The sequence below is a fragment of the Chrysemys picta genome, chromosome 2, assembly GCF_011386835.1.
Source record: "Chrysemys picta bellii isolate R12L10 chromosome 2, ASM1138683v2, whole genome shotgun sequence".
Lineage (NCBI taxonomy): Eukaryota > Metazoa > Chordata > Testudines > Emydidae > Chrysemys > Chrysemys picta.
In genome coordinates this window covers 169,583,621-169,604,989 of record NC_088792.1, presented here as the reverse complement: position 1 = coordinate 169,604,989, position 21,369 = coordinate 169,583,621, and the positions used below count along the sequence as shown (strand labels likewise).

Here is a 21,369-nt window from a genome sequence, read left to right as displayed (position 1 = left end):
GCAGTTGCAGCACACTGTAACCCAAAGGCGAACAGCAGATACTAGGTGCTGTATTTTTTTCCATCTCTTAACTTTTGCGTTTAGGAATTTATTGCTTGTGTATTTAGTCTCCTTTTTAGGAGGAAAAAAGATACCAAAGGCATCTTCCTATAAGTGCAGTATTGACCACCCCTCTGAAGAGGGGAGAGACCAAAAAGGAACCAGGGTCAGCCAATTATGGGAGAAAAATGTTAAACACGGGGCAAAATAATGAGGGATTGAATAAGGGTTTTAGTCATGTGGCTGGAGAGGAAAGGTTGGCTCTTAGAGATGTTGTGTAGGAAGAAGCAGGAAGATTTAGACACAGACTGAAAGTGCAGCACCAAAGAGAGTGCTGAGTAATTGTTGATGCCCTATAACAGGCCCGAGGGAACAGGTGTCCCCACACTGCTCTGCACATGTGACTCAACATCTAAGAGGTTTCTACTGAGCCTGCAGATTAGGTCCAATTGTGGTAGTTTTTGAGATGTGGACAGCTGTTCACTGGGAAGCACTCTGAGACCAACACAACTCATTTTACACATCCAAGGACAATGGAGGATCACTTTTAGTCACTACTAAGTTAGATTTGAACTGTGTTCTAGAGATGAAAAGCTCTATCCCTCTTTACAAATGAGCTGAGCCATCCAGTCTCCCTTTTATTTGGATTTTTCATTTGCTTAGAATTGAAGCATATGCTCTTGTCTGAATGCCAGTCCCTCTCTAATGCTAAAATGTTAGTTAGCTTTAACTAACTTATAGCCTTATTTTCAGTGAGATGGATGTGACAACCTAAGCATATGCAATGCTTTTATGCAAAAGGATGCCAATGGATTATCTGGATGCATTTTTATGCGAGAGCCACAGGGACAGAGTTACTAGATTTGAAGAAGTGAGGAATGCTTAGTAGTTTTAAGATGCTCCATCACTCTGCTTCATCTAGTGAAAACCTAGCGTCCCACTGGGCACAATCATTTGAATCGAGGGCTGCTCACCAACATGAGGATGGTGGCAGGAGAAAAAGTGTGAATAAAAGAGAGAAAAGTGTAATAAAATTATGGAAAGGGGCCAGAGTTTGAATAATACCATGGAAACTGTGAGGGTAAAATAATATGAGAGATGAAGGGAAACAGAGAGATATGATGCAAAGGTGAAGAGATTAGGAAGAAATAATTCCACAGCTGGAGTAGTAAAGACGATACAACAATATTTAGGGTCTGATTCACTGTTACTCTGCCAGAGGATTAAACCACAGTTGTGGAAAAGATTTCCTTTAGGATTTTGGGAATGATTTGTAGTTACTAACTTTTTATTTAAGATAACTTGTATTGTCAACAATTCTGTGTATTTCCTTAAATCAAATCTGAGCTGCTTCTCGCCACTTTCAAAGCGTTATATAACTCTGTCCCTCCCTGGTCATCATCCCTTGTCAATGTTCGCAGCGTTTCTCCATCCTCTCCTTCTGCCAATGTTCCCAGACTTGCCATCCCATGTGTCACTTTCCTGTATGGTTACCTCTATCCATGGTATGATCTCCCTCACCGCATTTGCAAGGCCCCTACCCTGTCTACGTTTGACTTCATCTTAAAGATCCACTTCTGCCATGCTGCTTAACAGTGAATTGAGTTGACTTGCATGTAGATATATAGCCTGCAGATGTACCCTTTCCTCTGGCCCTCTAACTCCTTGTCTTTTCCTTAGACTATGAGCTCCTAGGATCAGGGACTGTCCCTTCTTGTACGTCTGAAAGGTACTTAGCATGTCATGGGCACGAACATCAGCAATTATAACATTATAAAATTAACATAAGGGATGGTAAAATAAATAACAATGAAAATACAACATGAATAAAGTTGTAAGAAAGAGTATAAAAGAAACCTTAGTTAAGCACCTGCTTAACTAGATACCCAGACCACCTTTCTAAGGATTCTCTTAATTTCAATTGCTCCATTAAAGAAAAGGACTCGAGTTTAATTTAGTTTTATAGAGTGCTATGAGATATTCTTAACAACAGTAACTAATAGTATAGGATATAAGACAACAAATAGTATTTGGCTAACAAACCAGAAAGTTGGGCAATGTAACCACTCAGGTTTGTCAGAATCAAATTACAGAACCACAATAGAAAATAACATGTACATAATCACTATCTTGGGAAGATAACTTTGTTTAGATTTTTGACAAAGAATCCCTCAAAACAGGGCCTCGCTTTTGTCAATTGGTTATCAGTTTTGGTGTTGCTAAGTCTACAGAGGAAAAAAACAAAGCTAAAGCAAAAGACAATTTGGTCAATTACTTACATGCCAATTCACCAAGGCCTCCTTCCCAATGGATCTATATAGTCTACCCTTTTAAACTACTTCCCCACAAATTATATTTGCCCCAGGACCTGACTCTCACTCCTAACTATCTAACAAACTCCTACATTTATGACAGACTGTGTAGATGTTCAGGAGGCATGTAGAGTTGGTCTGTTTTATGTCTACATGCACAGAAAACTTGAAAGGCAGTATGAAAGCATTAACTATGGTAGACATATGTACAATATTCTGCAATCTTAGTTAACAATAGTAACTTGCTTAGTTTCAAAACTACTACAATCTTGATTGGAACCTGTTACAAAACAAGGGGACACTCTGTGACGATGTTTAAAGTGCATACACAACCATATACGTTTCCTTACTAAGTGGGTACCCAGTTTCGGGGAGTGGTCAACTGACTGACTTAGGTAGTCACTCAAGACAAAGTCTGTGTGTTACTCATCATCAGATCTTTGCTCAGCCATTAGCTTTAAGCTCCAGTTACTGTTCACAGCAGGAACTGACACAGAAAAACAGGTGAACGACTGACACGACTATAGTATTTTCCAAGTGTGCTAGCAGGCAATCTGAATTGCTGGAAAATAGAAAGATGCAATTAGAGGTATCTGAGATAGGTACTTGTTGTCACCTGGAAAACTCCCAGGTAGCTGACCCAGGACGTCAGTCTTCTCCCTTCCAGGTGTCTTCAGCTTTCAGGAAGCAGTGTGCTGAAGGAGGAAGGGCCCTTTATCCCATTTCTGCTGGGTGGTCCAACTTGTTTCCTCTTTTTGGAGATGCTGGTGTGGACAGTCAGAAGGTGATCCATACTTCTTCCAAAGATTTAAAATGTCCAATCAAAATGAGAGTTGTTCTTGCTCACCATCCATTCAGGGAATGAGGCATCACCTTTGAGTTCTTGCAACTGGGACTAGAATTTTCTAGTTTCTTTGTGCAACGTATCTTGTCACACCAGCTTGTGTAAGACATGTTAAGCTACAGCCATCTGGGGGCATACATTGAATACTGATTGATTTGTTCTGGTCAGTGACTGACTTCTGCAAGTCACTTTCTGTAGCCTCCTCTCTGGTGCATTCCTTGGTCAATTTTTCAGTTATGCGTGCTCAAGTTGCAGTTTCTCCATCAACGCTCTGCTAGTTACTGAAATGTCCAGTTTAAATAATTTACATAAAATCTTTCCATATTATTTGATGCTCTTTAAACTTGTTTTAACAGTCCATTATAAAATGCGAAGTCACTTCAAAGACTGTTGTTTTCCAGCCGGCTGGAACAGCTGTATACATCTTCCATACTTGTTCTCCTTGTTTTAACAACAAGGGTGGGATCTTGGTACATATGGCTGAACTGAGTCTGTTCATTGTTAATCAAACAGTTATATTTTTGATTATTCTACTCTGTGATCAAGTGTCCTTATAAACACCCTATTTAGTTTCAGTTCCTTTTTATTTACTGCCTCTTTCAGCACAGGTGTATTTCATTAACTTGATAACATAAGAATGTTTGAGTGAAAGTATTAGCCTTAGTTCTTCACTTTATTACTTAAACTACAAAAAAATCTATATAAACACAACCACTTCTTCCCTAACAGGATTGCCTATGAGGTCGTAAATCCTGCCATTAAAGTTTACAGCATTTTGCCCAAAGCTGTATCACTTATAGTTGACTTCTCTTTTATACAGATAAACTTCATTTAATCACAATATTAGATTCTATCAAGTTCCCTATTTTTCATTACTTTATCTGGCACGTCATATAATACCTTGACATTTGATATAAACAAAATTTCATTCATTCATTCACAGACAGGAAAAAAAACGGGAAATCTCTCTAGCTGCCTGAGCAGTACACTCTTGCAAAAGACTGCAGCAACTCAGACAGTCTGAAGAAATCTTGCCATTAGACTGTGGGATCTTTTTTTCTCTCATTCCTCTGGCCTACATTTTCTAAACAGCCTTGATGCTTGGGCAATTCTTAAGTAGTAATAACTCATAACTGTGGGTCCTTAGTTATGACAGACAGACAGACAGAAATAATTAATTTAAAAGAGCTCTAAAAGGATAAGAGACAGTATAGCTGATGAGTTCTAATAAGCATATCTATTGTTAAAATGTGTTAAAAATCTATGCATCCCACTAGGTCTTTCTCACATAGTGCATTTGTTAATCTAATGCAAGCCATGAATCATTCAATTACTCTTAGCTTTGTCAACCATATTTTCAGAATTTGGAATTTGTTTTTGCAACCATAGTAATGAAGTACATTTACTGGATGACCAACATATTGCATAAACTTCCTGAAGACATAAAGGTCCTGTTTTTAATACCGCTTGCTAAAAGGTTATACTACGAGGGCCTGATTCACCACTGTCTTGCTGCACTGTTATGCTGGTGCAATTCCACAGCTCTGGGTGCAGTTACACTGGCATAAAAACTGGAGTAAGGGCTTGTCTACATGTGAAAGTCAATCCAGAACAAAGTAAGGTGTGAATTTAAAGTGGACTAACTATTCCTCATTGACTCCATGTATTAACTCCATGTATGGACTCTCTTGTTCTGAATTAGCTTAATCCAATTCCAAGGTGATAGTGAATCAGGCTCTAAAGATCGAATTCTTCAAACACTTTGCACTGGATGCACTGCTTGAGTAATTTGATTAGTTTCATTGAACCAAATGGAACATTGATGCCAATGGGACTACTCACTCACTAGTATGCATCATGGCTCCAAGTTAGCAAAAGTCTTAAACATGTCCTTAACTTTAAGCATGTGCTTAAGTCCCTGTGACTTAAGCATTCTTTTAAGAGCTTTGCTGGATATGGATGGACTTAAGCACATGCTTAAGGACTTTGCTGACTCTGGCCCTGTGTCCAGTAATAAGTGTTGCAGGACTAGACTGTACAAGCCTGATTCACCATTGCCATATACCTTGTAAAGTTATTTTCACTAGTTTGAAGTGAGTGCACGGTGGGTTCTGATTTGGGACTCCTCACAAAGTAAAGTACTACTCAGTCTAAGTAAAAGTGGCAGAAGCTGTTCCTGTGGTATTTACCAGGAGATGTGCAGATATTTAATTTTATTAAACATGTTTTGTAGGGGGAAAATGATGGTTCTTTTAGCCTAAATAGGTTTTGTGTGTGGGTATGAAAACACACACACACACACACACACACACACACACACACACAGAGTCTGTTTCTAGTGACTGTTTTTCAATGAAATATCTGTTTTCACTTTCTCTCTTTTCTGTAATGAAAGTAGCCTATATGGCAAACAGAACAAAGCCAGTAAGATGTACTTTGGGAAAGTGATTATACTTTTTAATGGTCAAATAGCCAAGCTATATGTCAAGTTACAAGTAAAAGGGGCCTTGATCCTGCTTCAGTAAATCAGAAATTATTTTTGGTCAGTTGAGTAGCTGTGATCTATTCTCTACTAACATTAAGTAGACATCCTGGTGAGGGACTGAACAAGGGGAAAGGGCTCAGGTGAAAATCAGAGGCATATCTTTTACTTGTCAGTAGAATCCTCCCACCTCCAACCAACCAATACTTAAACAAAATAAATCAGGACACAAGCCAAGCTCCTTACAAGCAAATAATGAGATTCACATGTCGTTTTTAGCTGTGCTTGGTCCTGAGACCAAAACAAATGGTTAGACGCAAAGTATAGTTCTCTCTAGTCTCACAAAAATATATCTTTGACTGTGATGTCTAGGCTGTAAAACCCTGATCCATTTTTTACCTGGCTTCTTTCACTTGCTTTTACTCCTTTCTCCTTAATTTGGCAGTTTGATGCTTTAAGCTAATAATGGTCACCTGTGCAACTCTTTCTCATTGTACTCTGGCTGACTTATAATAATAATGTACATTCTGTGTATGTAATTAAAATAAAGTTATCTAGGTCACAATGTCAAGCACTTGAAAATTAGAAAATGCTATTGACAGTTGCCCATGCAACCTTAATTGTGCCTTGTGCATCCATCCTGTGCACTGAATGAGACAGGGGCCCTGTGGGGAAAAATAGTATATGATTGTGTAATTAAAGGCTATTGCATAATGCATATGTAAAATGGGGCAAAAATAACATTGCCTGGGCAACCATAAATATGACTGTGACGTTGCACCCCATAAAGCATTATGGGAATATGCTTATGAATGAATATATGACATAACTGGAATATGTTTTATGCTACATATTCCATGTAACATATCTCTGTAAAGGTTATGATCTACTAAATATATTCATCCTATTTGTATGCATGTATCATTTTTGTATTCAAAGTTATGAATATTGGCTATGTACTTGTTTAATTTTAAGTAGCCTCAGTAAAGCAGTTGGGCAGCTTCCTGAGAAAAGACTATTCTCAGTAAGTGCCCAATCAAGAAACACTTAAGCCAACGATTAACTTGGAGACGACAGTCCACATCTGAGCTGTCCCAGGAATGTGGCCTGGCTTGTAAGGAGCTCAGTCATGCATGGACATGTGACTAGCCCATGTAGGGTGACCAGATGTCCCGATTTTATAGGGACAATCCCGATTTTTGGTTCTTTTTCTTAAATAGACCCCTATTACCCCCCACCCCCGTCCCAATTTTTCACATTTGCTGTCTGGTCACTCTAAGCCCATGTGACTCCAAAACTCCATCTTGGAGCTAAATTCTGGATAGGAGAGAGGAGGGGGTGTACACCCACAAGAGAAAGTCTAAGCCCCTGGGAGACCTCTCCATTTTGTCTTCAGCTGGCTCAAGAGATAGCCTCTCCACCCCAAAAGGATACCTGAAAGAAACTGGAACAAAGGACAGTAACCATAGGGGTGTGAGTGATTTCTGGACCCAGACTAGAAGGAGGCTAGTCTGTAAAAGAAACTTACTGGAACATCTCTGAGTGTGAGATTTCATCTGTAATCACTTTCTTACTGTATTAGGTTTAGACTTGCATGTTTTATTTTATTTTGCTTGGTAATTCACTTTGTTCTGTCTGTTATTACTTGGAACCACTTAAATCCTACTTTTTGTATTTAATAAAATCATTTTTTACTTATTAAATAACCCAGAGTATCTGGGGGGAGGGGGCAAACAACTGTGCATATCTCTCTATCAGTGTTATAGAGGGCGAACAATTTGAGTTTACCCTGTATAAGCTTCATACAGGGGGAAACGGATTTATTTGGGGTTTGGACCCCATTGGGAGTTGGGCATCTGAGTGTTGGAGACAGGAACACTTCTTAAGCTGTTTTCAGTTAAGCCTGCAGCTATTGGGGGGACTTGGTTCAGACCTGGGTCTGGATTTGTAACGGGCTAGCGTGTCTGGCTCAAACCAGGCAGGGCACTGAAGTCTCAAGCTGCCACGGAAAACAGGCTCAGAGGTAGTCTCGGCACATCAGTTGGCAGTTCCCAAGGGGTTTTCTGTGATCCAACCCGTCACAATGACATCTCCTAATTTTTCAGTAGAGTTGGTGGGAAATTCTGATATATTGAAAGTTTGTTTTAGTTCAAATTTGAAATCTCCCACAGAATGGAAATTCTGAAAAATTTTAATTAGGAAACATTTAGCTGTTTTACTTCTGACATTATCAAAATGAAATATTTTGACATTATAGAACATTATAATATAAAATATTTCAACTATCAAGAGATATAATACTTTATTAAAATAACATTAAGATAATATAAAAATGAAACAAAATGGCTCAAAATGTTAAGGCCAAAATGAAATATTTCTACCTTATCAAAATGAGCCTCTTTTATATCAAAATGAAATGAGAAAGTTGAAATTATTTTTTTTTTAACATTTTTCCAGAGAAAAATTTGTCAAACTCAATACATTGCTGCACACGATTTCAATTTTAATGAAACTATATTTTCTGAGGGAAAACTATCCATTGAACATTTTTCAACCATCTCTACTTTTGAGTGTGTTTGACTTTGCAGCCTAAATAATGTTCTTTTAATGCAGTTTGTTTTGCAGGTAGTTTTTTTTTTTTTTTTTTTTTAAGAACGTAAAAAGATAAAAGCAAGTTCTATTATGTACAAATATAATATTCCCTTCTCATTCATCTTCAGGAGGGTCTGAATCTGGAACCCTCACCACAGACTGGTTCCTCCAGAAGTGCAGGACTAACTACATTCGCTAACAGCAAGAGAAGGTTGTTATCCCACAGTAGGAGAATTTGAGCCACTGGTACTGTGTGCTGGGTTTAGAGAGTAATTAGGAGGAGTCTGGCCTGGCTTTCTCCCCCTCTCTTCCCTGGGATATGGAGGATTCCTGCCCTGTGTGGTGCCCCCAAAGGTAAGGGAACAGCTTGCTGGTCCAGTCTGGCTTGGCTAGGCTCTCCTTCCATCCTTGTGACCCCTCTGATACAAGTGATCTGGCAGTTCCCGGGCATTCCAGTACAGTATATGTTGCTGCTTTGATGGCAGGGTGGGCCTGGACTTACATTAGAATGTTCATATTCATTTATTATTTTAGATGCTGGCAAAATTTTCCTGAGAAAAGCAAGCCACAGCAGGGAAATGGTGAGTTTTAACAGTTTACAGCTCAGAATGTCAGAGGGGGAAAAAATTACTTTGCTAGCCTGAGGGCTTTCTAATTGCTGGATTGCAAAAGTCTGCTGTAAACAGGTGTTAGAGCTTCTTATAAAAAATATCACACTAATTAAATCTATAATGGAAAGTATAAGGCAACTTAAATGTAGGGACTGCTACCAGTTCCCCCTGTACTAATAATTACTTATAATATATGATTTATCTTTATCTCTCAAAGTGTTTTACAAAGGTAGGTTAATATTTCCATTTTACAGATGGAGAAATGGAGGCAGAAAGAGGTATCCAGTGTCACAAAGCAAATCAATGGAAGAGCTGTGAATAAGACCCAAGGCTCCTGACTCCCAGAACAGTGTCCTATCCACTGGATCACACTCAGAGCTAGCAGAGCCAAGTCCATATATTGCTAGTAAAGAGTAATTGTTTGCTAACTTGTTTTCATAACCTCACTGTTTGAATTGTGACTGCCAGTGATATCTTTTCTGGTGTTTTAGTCTTTGTGATTGGAGGATGGAGCTGTGGGGTGATCTCCTTTTCCTTCCCTTCTTCCCCCCCCCCCAAAAGGGTCTACAACTGTCTCTTCATGATGGGCAGATTTCACTTTGGGAGGGCACAGGGCTTAGATTCAGACTTCCTGGTATTTTAAAAATTGGTTTTTGTTTAATTACTTATTTAAGGATGATATGAGGCTTCTGAATTTTATAATAACTAACTCACCATTTGTTTGATCTAAGCCATCATCTCGCTTTTGTTGAGGAGATGGGGGTATTTCATAAAAGAAAAATCAATAATTTCTTTTATTACTTAAAAGAAAATATAGAGAGAACCTCACCAGTATTTTGCCCGAGCATAGACAAGTAGTAGGGACGACAGTCTCTATAACATGTAATATTTATCAGGCTAAGGGTCAGACTCACCCCCACACTCAGCAAACAAAAAATTGTGTAACACAAATACACATCATGTACCAAATGACACAGAGGCAAACAAACCAGCACAAAAAGTTAGCAGAAAAGACTTGGGCTATCTCAGTGACTCATATGTTGGAATTATTTCTAGGGGTCCCTAGAATGAAAAGCCTTACTCATGTTGCTTATTATCAGAGAAAAGAGTCTGACAACGCTAGAAACAGATCCATTTTTATCATGTCACACAATTCCCGTGTCACTTTTCTATGGTAGTGATGGTGTCCATTTACATGCACAGACAACATGGGAGTCAGCTTAACCACATACTTGTGAAATCAGACATCTGCCTGTAGAGTGCAAAAAACAGTTTAATTAGCTCAGCCAGTAGAGGGAACTGCTAATCAGTAGTAGTTGCTTGAGCAAATCTGATATATACTCTGTCCAGTACAGTATATATCCAGTAAGTTATGGTTTGATACACGAATGTAAGGTACTATGTGTCAGACCTTAAATCATTCAACTTGCCTTCCATGAACTCCCTCCACAATGCCCATACAGATCTTCATCTCCTTTCAGTTTGACTAGTACAACTCCCTTCTCTAGGGCCCCTTGCCACATGCAATGGTATTCCTGTATCTCTCTGCCTCACTGAGCACTCAGTTCATTTCAAATCTCAGCTAAAATATACCATATTGTTTTCCCTCTGTGCCTTTTATTTCCTTCTCCCTCTGCTACTATTCACATCTGGAACATGTTTTGGAAAATAGTTTGTATACAAAAAAGGGTCAAATCTTGCAGTTCTTATTTGGGCAAAACTCAAAGTAAAGTCATACGGACTTAAGATTGGGCTGTAAAGTGATGACGCTTCCCAGAGGCACCCAGGGCTGTGATGAGGCACCTCACTACCACCTGCCCTTAAGCGTGAGGAGACTTTGTCTGTGCCTGCTGGAGTCAGCTATCCAGCTCCACTGGCAATGATCAACACAAGCACTCCCTGTGATGCTGGCAGACCAGGTGCCAGCTCATGTCAAGGCCCCTAGGCCTCACTGAACACTGATAAATTGTAGGAGGTCGGGATTGTTCCTCCCTGTCCATCTGCAGAGGCCATGCCCCCTCTCTACAGTGCCTGTGTAGGGGTCAAGTTCAGGGGAAATTAGCATGGGCAGCTCGAGCCCTCTGGCAGGATGGAGCACCAAACAGTTAGGTACCCCTAGACCACTGTCTGGGCAGACCAGAAAAAGACTCAAGGGGCCCTGGCCCTCAGGTAGGGTGGGGTGCCAAACCGTTAGAGGGCTCTGGCCTGCAGTCAGGACAGACAGCAAACAGTCTGACATCCTAACTCCAGCGAATGACAGACAAACACAGGCCTCTTTGGCCTGAGGTGGGGAGGCTGCCACCCCAGGGGTGGAGTGGCAGGGGTTAGGGGGACCCGGGCACACACAACTGCACAGGGTCCCAGCTTACGGCCCTACCAGTGGCAGAGTGTTCTGCCACTGGGTCAGTGGGGATCTGTCTGAAACATGCTAACCTAGTTTCAGGCCATAATACAACCGGACTATCTGATTCCTATGCTTCCGCTGTGGGGTACTTGGGTCTTGAGGTTGTCATCCATCTCCCCGGGGCAGACAGTTAATGGCAGCCCTGACAGCTCTTTGGCATCCCCCGCACCCAGCAGTTTTGGCAAGTCCTCCAGGACTTTGGCGATGTAGTGGTATCCATTAGGCTCAAACTCCAGCAGCAGACAGGAAGACGTCCTCCTCTGGTGGCTCAGGCCCAACTGAGCTTGAGGGTCTGCACTTTGTACTTCCGGTTTCTGTCACGCCCTTCTGTTTCCAGCAGGGTGAGTATCAATGTCTTGACACCGCCCAGAAGGGGGTGGCCTGGGAGTCTCCAGGTCTGTTTGGGAGGGAGGCCATGCCCCCTTGCTACACAAATGCATGGTTGGAAACTAGTCTATCTTACTGTGTGTTAGCATTTCTAGAATAGATATTAAGTTGATAAGAATATGATTAATGTTTAGACCTGATGAAATGCTTGTAGGATGCTGCATGTATTGATATCACTTATAACATCTGTAGCCCATGCTATAAAGTTATATTGAATGTTTGTATTGTAAGCCTCTGTAATTGTGTAACACAACAAACAGGAAAGAAGCATTAATTAGCGTAAAGTGCTGGTTCTGCACACAAGAAGGCGCACAGAAACCAAATGAGCCATTGTGAAACATCGAAGGACAAAGACTTTGTTGATTGCCTTCTCCCCCCTTTCCTACACCCATGAAGAGGAGACTGGTGTCAACCCTTATTTTATCAGTTTGAACTCTGGGGGAAGAGAATAAAAATTCCTGACCAGAAGGAACTTTATCATTATTCTGTTGGAATTTGGAGAGAGCAATATTTCTAAGCGTAAGCAAGGGATCCCCAAGCGGCTTAGTTTGGGCTAGCCCTAAATGACATGCAGAGCTTGCATATATATCAGCTACTGACACCTTTTGGAACGTGCGTGTTTACCTGCTTTAAGCTTGTAAATAACTCTTATTTCTTTTCTTAGTTAATAAATCTTTAGTTAGTTTATTACAGGGATGTCTGCAAGCATTGTCTTTGGTGTGAGCTCTGGGGTACAACTGAGCTGAAATAAGTGACTGGTAGTAACCTGAATATTGCTGTGATTTTTGGTGTAAGGGACCATCTGTCACAAAGGCAGGCTTGCCTGGGTGGCAAGATAGACTGGCCTACCCAAGGGGACTGTCTATGGTTCCTTGGTAAGGTTGTTATAGTGCTTGTGGAGTTCACACTTGTCACTTAGTTGATGAGATCTAATTATAGAATGTATAACCAATTTGGAGTTTGTGCCTTGCTTCTTGACAGTATGCTCTGAGGTTGGCATTCATGGTTGTGAGGCACTCTAGACAGTTTGACACTCCCCTCCAGCCCTACACATGCCCCCTCTCTTTCCGCAGGTTAGCGATAGGCATGCTCCAATAGACCTCCCAATGTTTTTTATTTATATTTTATTTATAATGGAGATATCCCATCTCCTAGAACTGGAAGGGACCTTGAAAGGTCATCGAGTCCAGCCCCCTGCCTTCACTAGCAGGACCAAGTACTGATTTTGCCCCAGATCCCTAAGTGGCCCCCTCAAGGATTGAACTCACAACCCTGGGTTTAGCAGGCCAATGCTCAAACCATTGAGCTATCCCTCCCCTGGAGCGTCCAGCCCCTGGTTTGCCCAATTCTTGCAGAATTCACAGATTTGCTGCTCCCAAAGAAACGATACATCCCAGCTTACCAGTTTCCCTTTGGGTCACTGGTCAGTTTAACACACACCACTTAGATATGTTGATAAATAAACTTTTACTTGTTTTCACTAACAACATATAGCGATTTGAGATGTAGCCAGTCAAAGTATTGGAAACAAATGGGTAAATGTAAAATAAAATTATAACGTACATTCTAAAGCCTAGACTTAATTACCAATCTCACATCTAATGAAGTTTATCTTACCCAAAGTCTTTGCAGCATTTTTCAGCCAGGTTGGCTGTGACCGTCCCTTCATAAGACAGAACACATCGTCAGTTTATCTCTGTGGTGGAAAAATCCAGAGTGCACCTCAGTACTCCCAGCTGTATCCCCAAAATTCATTGTCTTTACTCAAACAGGATACCCCCTGCTGCTTTTGTTTTTTCCTGCAACTGTCTTCTCTTGTTGAATTCGCAATCTCCTGTTTAGCAGCAGGCTCAGTAATGCAAATAGGCCTCCATTGTGAAGCGGACAATACACAAAACGCACATGATCAGACAGAAACGACTAATTACCTCCTGCCTGGTGGAACCTAAGTCATGTCACATCTTGGTGACCTTCCTTACCTTAAGAAGATAATTTTCAGCATAGATACATAACTTTGTACAGATTATCCTTACATATATTTCTCTATGATCATGATGATCAGTGGGCTACTGGTTCTCCGTAGACACCTTATATGTCACCCTTTGGTGAATTATTGTGCATCTACTTGACTGAGGGGATCTCCTGGCGTCAAGAGGTCCCTAGTCACAAACGTTGTACAGTGTTGTAGTATTATATCCATAGAACCATATTCAGCTGTTCAACCCATATAACTTCTCCAGTTCTCTGCTGTATAACCACCCAAGTTCCTATGGAATAAACATGCACACAGGGTGGAAAATAGCCTTGACAGTTAGTGTTGCTCATTAGCAGTTGTTTCAGAAGTGCTGTGGTTCTGAATAACTAATTAAGGCAATATTTCCCTAGGCATATCCACTGCATTTTAGACTTTCTGAACACATAAGATGACTTCATGGTGCTTTTATTTTGTTTCCAAGGGTTAAGCAACTCTATGCATTATGCCCCTTGGGATAATGACTCAATTTGTCCTTTTTGTTTTTCATGCTCCCCTTAGTGTTTTATTTTCATGCAACAGGTAAAAACAGAAGGTGGTGATAATCTCTTACATGTATATACACTAAGATATTTCATTCTTGTCAGAACACTTGACAAACTTTGGGATTGATCCTGCAAGGTGCTGAGGATGTCCTGAGATGGACAGAATCCCCCCAACTCTCACAGGGGGATGAAAACATCTCAGTGGTGGACTACAGGCAACTGTTTAACAGCACCCAAGAACACTACACAACAGTTTCTTACAGAAAGTAAAAATACTGGATAAGATTCTTTGGACTAGCTGAGGTATACAGGGTGTAAATGGGGAGAGGGAAGGCACAACAGAAGCGGACAGCAAAGATGGCATTAAGCTATTTTAGAGGATTTTGATCTGAGGGTGGGTGGGTATCAACCTAGGATTAGGCACAAGATAGAGCAGCCTGAAGGCTGGTCGGGGAATTCAGGTAGGGAGAATATAATGAACTCAACTGGAACCTGGCCAGGACTTACATCACACTAATTATAGGTTTAAAATTAATATAACACTAAACACCCACTTCCTTCCATCCTGAGAACAGTGCCATAAAAGGGTGTTATGACAACAGCTGTACATTAAAATGCTTAAGAATAATGACAGTGTAGTTGTAGCCATGTTGATCCCATGATGTTAAAGAGACATTACCTCACCCACCTTATCTTTTAATGGACCATCTTCTGTTGGTGAGAGAGACAAGCTTTCACAGAGCTCTTCTTTCCCAGACCTGAAGATGAGCTCCATGTAGCTCCAAAGCTTGTTTCTCTCACCAACAGAAGTTGGTCCAATAAAAGATATTACCTCACCCACCTCGTCTCTCTAGGAATAATGACATTTAAAAAAATTACTTTAAATCTCTTTCTGGAGGAGCTTTTGTTAAAGCTTAACATGGTCAGTTTAACCATTCATACAGCTCACCCTTTTTTGTTATTGCTGTTTATATCATCTGCATCTTCATATGGCTGAACTGTTTCTGTCTTGGATTTTTTTAAAGGTTTAAAACAAAATTATTTGGGCTCTGTGTTCATCTGGGTGTGGAAGGTGTGCACACACATGTGCTATAAGCTGGGCGTGATTCTCAGGGCTGCTTCAGCCATTTCACACTGCAAAGCAACCAGAAACCTGGAGGAACTGATTCTTCCTGTGCAGGATGGGAATTCCCACATGGCATAGAGCTCTGTACTACCCCTCTCCCAGCAAGGAGGCGTGGCTGCAGTGCGCCTGTAATCTGGCAGTCCTATTGGAATAGATTCTTGGGATCATAGACAGCTGGGCATCAATTAAATCTTCCAGGCTCAAGATAATAGCTGGCCCAGCTCCTGGTCAGAGCCAGTTACAAGAGTTTTATAAAACCACTTATGTCCCTCTCCATCTCTCGTCCGGTACTGGACATAGCTCAATGAGGGCTATTTTACAGGTAGTTTAGTTAGACAGACACCCAAGTATGACCCCTATGAAATAAATTTATTTTAGGTCTTGTTTGCACCTGGAATTTACCAAAATATCTATTCCAGAATAATTATTCACTGATACTTATTTAGGTATGAACCTTCATGTGGATGCCCTTATTCCAGAATAACAGTGTCCACGCAGGGAGTTACTCCTGAATAACTGTTCCAGAATAGTACATTTCCAGGTATAGACAAGCTCTTCTTTTTTGTAGTCATCTGATACATTTTATTTTTCCATGCATCTTTGATAGTTTCCCTTGCATTCTGCCCACACACTCATCTCCAGCAGGACTCCCTCTAGCATTTAGACCGTCAGGGGAATCTTGAACAGTTGCCATTTTTATAAGAAAAATAATTGAGCACAAAAATGTTTTGTGTTTTTCTCCCAAGTCTGGCAGGCTCCTGAATCAGGTGGGAAAAGAGATCACCTGCCTAATGTATTGAATATGACATATTTAGCCCTTAAACAATGAAAAGGTAAAGATCTTATGAACCACCAGATATACCATCAACCACCACATAGAAAGTAGAATGTCTCCAACTTACCTCAAAGACATGTTTTTATTTTCACCATCTAAGGCAGGCGATTAGGTATATGCTATTATCTTTAGGCGAATTTCCCAGCACCAGATTTTTTGCGGCTCTGTGTCAACTGTAAATATTCACTGCTCCAAGCTGACAGTTGCTGGCACACTAAACTTGCTGTAGCCTATTGTATTTTGCTGCTTTAGGCAACTGCCTCTTCTACCAGTGTGGTGGAGACAATACTGACTGCACCTGAGCTGTGGGAGGGGTGAAAGGATCTGCAAAACACTCCTCCATTCTGTAGATTAGGAGGGAGTGGCGCTCGCTAACTATCCAGAGCACAGATCCTCAAGCCACACCTTAGTCCTCTCTAGGTGGTCAGGAAGTAGGCCCTTAGGCCATGTCCTAGTGGCCTCTGTCTGAGAATGCAGGGAGAATAGTTGGGAGAACTAGAGGCTTGAGCAGAGAATGGCAGGGAATAGAGTAGGTGGGTTAGGAAACTGGGATCAGCTCCATACACTTTGGTGGTGGAGGAAGAGGTGAAGACGGGAGATGATGGGTAAATTACATAGCTGATAAGGAACCTGCCAACTATGATCGTAACTCATATTACAGGAGAACTTTTTTTTTTTAAACACTTTTAATTTTTATATTTATTAATGCTGTTTTGGTCCCTCTACCTGTAACAAGCTGGTTGTTACTTGAGGTAACTAAGGCAACCAGATGTTATAGGTGGAGGGACCAAAAACATAGCACCAATACCATTTTTTAAAGGCTCCAAAATAGCTTTTCTGTAAAACTAGAGGCAAGTGCAGAATGCACAACAGTCCTGCCTCAAACGCTAATGGTAAAGATGTTCAACGATCCCAAACTTAAGGTTATGAAGGCCTTATTGTCTCTCTTATCATAGATGGGGTCACGCATCCCACCTTATATATCAGTAATACTGAGTGCAATCCCCTGTCAGCTGCCCAGGAGCCACACATCAGAGCTCCTCTCATTGTACATGAGGAACCCAAGTAATAATGAAGAAATGGACAGGAGAGGCAGGAATTCCTTGTGTCACAGGATAGCTGGACCCTGAGGGAGTCAGGCACTCAGGCTACCTGTGATAGGCTCCACTAAGGAGAATGAGCCAACCCAGAACCACCTATGCATAGTTAATTGCCTAAGTAGTTAGTCAGCAGTCAATTAGGTAAGGAGCTCCTGCGCCTAATAAAGACATATGAGGGCTCAGTCAGGAAGCCCTAAAACAGAGGTAGCTTCTGAAGAGACTGGCTTTTCAGGGGAGTGAGTTAGAAAGCTACTCCCAGTGGAATCTCCCTGGAAAAAAGCGGTTCTTTGAGAGAAGAAACAGGCTCAGAGGGAAAGTGCTCCCAGGCAAGGGTCCAAGCAGCCCAGGAGAATGAACTGCGTGTAGGACCTTTGGGGTGCTTCTAGGGCCTTGCTTTGCAAAGAGTGATGCACTGTTGAGGGAAGAGTGTGATCCAGCTGAGCACCCCAAGCTCCAGGCAGGGAATTCAGCCTGCGAGTGCTGTGTGGCTATAGGGGCAAGATGTAAGACTGATTAACCCAAGGGCAGACTTTCAAGTGGAATAGCTGTTGGCAGCTTTGATTTTTGTTTTCATTTTGTCCTTTCATTTTGTTAAATAAATTAGAGTCTCCAAAGAGGTGTTCTCTTAATACGAGAAAGGCCTGCTTGGACATGTTTACACCCTGGGTGAGGGGAAACTGAGGCAGAGGCTCCTCTGCAGGGTGACACCTGATCACACAAGGGGGCACACACTGCTGACCTCCAGGCCTTTATTCTCTGTCCTTCCAAGCAGTTAGAAGGGAAAGGAGGAGACTAGAAGATGATGCTGAATGGAATCACAGTGAGCCACAACATAATCACATCCTGAGGTTACACTGCAGAGCTCCTGTCATCATGTTACATCAATACTTGATGATGTTGAGCCTTAACAACAATGTCATGTCACTAAACAGATGCAGCAACACAATATACAGATGCCACTCAGTGATTATTTTGTTCCTCTCCAGAACTGTATTTGAAGATGAAGCAGTTCTCCGCAAGGTTAATTAGCGCCATTGGAAAGAGTGCTTAAAGAAGACTGAAACACAAGAAGGGGCTCTCGGCAAACCAGCCAGCCAGGGAGAGGAGCTCTCCCTAAGCTTAGTGCAGCACCAGCCAAGAATGCAGGGCTGGCTCCAGGCACCAGCTTCTCAAGCAGGTGCTTGGGGCGGCCGTTCCGGACAGGGGCGGCAGTTCCAGGTATTCGGCGGAGGGTCCGTCACTCTGCCTGGGAGTGAAGGACCTCCCGCCGAATTGCCGCCGCAGATCGCGATCGCGGCTTTTTTTAGATCGCGATCCTGGCTTTTTTTTTTTTTTTTTTTTTTGGTTTTGGCTGCTTGGGGCAGCCAGAACCCTGGAGCCGGCCCTGCAAGAATGACATGGAACTCTCCCTATACTTTTAAGTAGAGAAGCTGTGTTCCCCTTCTTCCCCCTTCCTTTAACTGTGGGTTATAAATGGTGTATACATACTACATATTCAGTGCATATCACTTGTCTGTTAACCTAGCCCCTTTTTGACAAGAGTTAGTTCAGAAAACTTTAACGCTAATACAAGCAGTCTTTCACATCAGAGGTTTAATTTCCAGTGGGCTTCAAAGCAACACAACCAATAATCTCCTTTTCAGGTTTTGTGTCTACCAATTGAAGGTCTGCTCTTATAAAGTGCTTTTCTAAATGGTGCATAGGGCTGGCTGTGCCCCCAGCCTGGTTGGGCCTTGAGTGATAATTTTGCTCTGAAAGCATCAGAGAGATCACTTCTGCATTTCATAAGAAAATTTCATAGCTTGTTGGCACATGTACGTGTATACAAGGTCGCAGACGTGGGCATAATATTTGTATTGCTAATTTGAAGATGAAGTTAAAGAGGATGAAGAAGGTCAGAGACTGTGCATTAATAGTGAACAATTTAAAGATCCAAACACAAAAATTGCTTTTCAGCTTGAACTAAAGAATAGGTTCAGTGTTCTAATGGAGTTAATTGAAGAATTTAAGATTGCTTTAGAAGATACTATAGTGGAAGAAGTTAGAAAAGCCATCAGTAAACTCAAAAATGGGAAAACAGAGGGTACTATTACTGGGGAGGTGCACAGAGCAAGTGACAAAACATCCATCCAGACTCCCCTTGTGTTTTTGAATAGAATATTGAATGCAGAAAAGAACCCAACCTAGTGGAAGAGAGATCTTATAGTAAAATCCCAAAGAAGGATGACCATGCCAACTTCAGTAACTGCAGAGGAATCACATTATTCTCAGTGCCTGGGAATATCATGTTCAACATCATCCTGGAACATATCAAGAAACAAAAAGATTTCCAACTTTGAGAGGAGCACAGAGGGTTTAGACTGCTGAGGTCATCTGCAGACCATATTGTTGATCTCACAGGCATATTATAGAACAAAATGCAGAGTGGAAAGCACCTCTTGTGATAAATTTTATAGATTTCCAGGAGATTTTTGATAGTGCACATAGAGAAAGTCTTTGGAAAATTATGGCATACTATAGAATACCAGCAAACTAATTAGAATTGTTTTACTGGTCGATGACACTGTCAAGAGGAAATTAACTGCAGAAGGCAACTGAGAAATTTTATGGCAAAGGATAAAGTACAACTGGATGACCTTGTTTTTGTGGTGGCGTAGTGTTGCTCAGTTCAGCACATCACTTAATGGAAGAAAAGACTCAGCTTTTGGCAGATACAGAAAAACAAGTTGGTTTGTTCTTCAACAAGGGGAAGACAAAATATATGTCTGTTAATATTCCAAAAGCAACCAGCAGAGAAGACGGAGAGAAACTAGAACAACACTATCTGCGAGATGTGCAGTGATGGAGACACCATACTAGATATCAAGCAATGGATATCAAAAGCAACAAACAACTTTCATAAACTTGAAAAGTTTTGGAAAAGTAGCATGATCAGCATTGATATAAAACTAGAATTTAACACTAGCATCATATCTGTCCTCTGTTATAGAGCACAATCATGAGAATCCATGACCGCAATTGATAAGATGAACTCATTCCAAAGTAAATGCCATCAGATTTTCAGGGTTCACTAGAAAAAGTTCATTACAACACGGGAAATTCTCGCTAGAGCACACCAACTTAAAGCATCAAATATGGCAAGATGATGATGATGATAGATATATTTAGGACATGCTTTAAGGATGCCACCAACACAACTTCCATGGCAAGACACCACCTGGAGAGAGAAAAAGAGGACTACCTCAAAAATATTATGTAGAACATTATGTAGAGAAAGAAGCTAGATCCATCAACATGATGCTTGGAAGCCTAAACAGACCAGCACAAGATGGAAATAAATGACAGAAACTGGTGGGCACTCCATGCACCTGAGAGTGCAGAAGGATAAAGAAGAAGAATTATGCCCATTTTGTGTGCATAATCCAAGGTCCCATTGACATTGATTGCTTTGACTGACTTTAAGGCCAACAGCATCATTTTGCAAATCACTGTTCCTTCCAGTTACAGTGCAGCTGGGTTTCCTTTGGCAGTTGTTTAGGTTCAGTGGTTGAGAATGTCAAAGCAGCCAAAGGGATTTAGACACATCTTTCACTATATGTCTAAATTCCTTAGATTGCTTTGAAAAATCTCAGCTAGTGCATTTATACAGCTTCTTCAGACTTTGTGGCAGCAGATACCTTGGTCTTTTGAAAAGGTGTGCATTTTAAATTTTTAGCATGTGCTCAGACCAAAGACTGAGGAAGATATAAAGACTGCATTTTGTACAGCTTTAGACAATATCAATGCTGGGGAGGCTACAGGAGAGTTGTAGCATTCAAGGCCAGAAGAAACCAATGTGATCATCTAGTCTGACCACTGGCTGAGAATTTTTGCTCTATGGACAGAAAGAAGAGGTTATCCTGTGCTAAATATTTGTTGAAAATGCATCACATTCAGATGCCATGCACAGCAGGTCAAAGTTCTATGCTGCGGCAGAGCAGCAACCTTCAGTTCTCTGTAACTAACTTTTTTATTTATTTTCAAAGTACACATATTGTTAAAAAGCATTCTGAAATAAGAAATCACTCATGCACAAGTTTCCATCTGGCGCCATCTAGTGGACCTAGTTGCAACTGGGAAA

The 21,369-nt window shown here is 41.1% G+C and overlaps 1 long non-coding RNA gene across 2 annotated transcripts in view; it reads left to right on the top strand.

Annotated features, from left to right (window-relative positions):
* Nucleotides 1-12,367, top strand: part of LOC103306266 (uncharacterized) — a 33,904-nt gene extending 21,537 nt beyond the window's left edge. For both annotated transcript variants that reach the window (XR_509076.4, XR_509074.4), the window contains 3 exons: nt 8,398-8,623; nt 8,804-8,850; nt 9,135-12,367. This is a non-coding gene — a long non-coding RNA (uncharacterized LOC103306266). The remainder of the gene's footprint in view (nt 1-8,397; nt 8,624-8,803; nt 8,851-9,134) is intronic.
* Nucleotides 12,368-21,369: the final 9,002 nt, after the last annotated feature.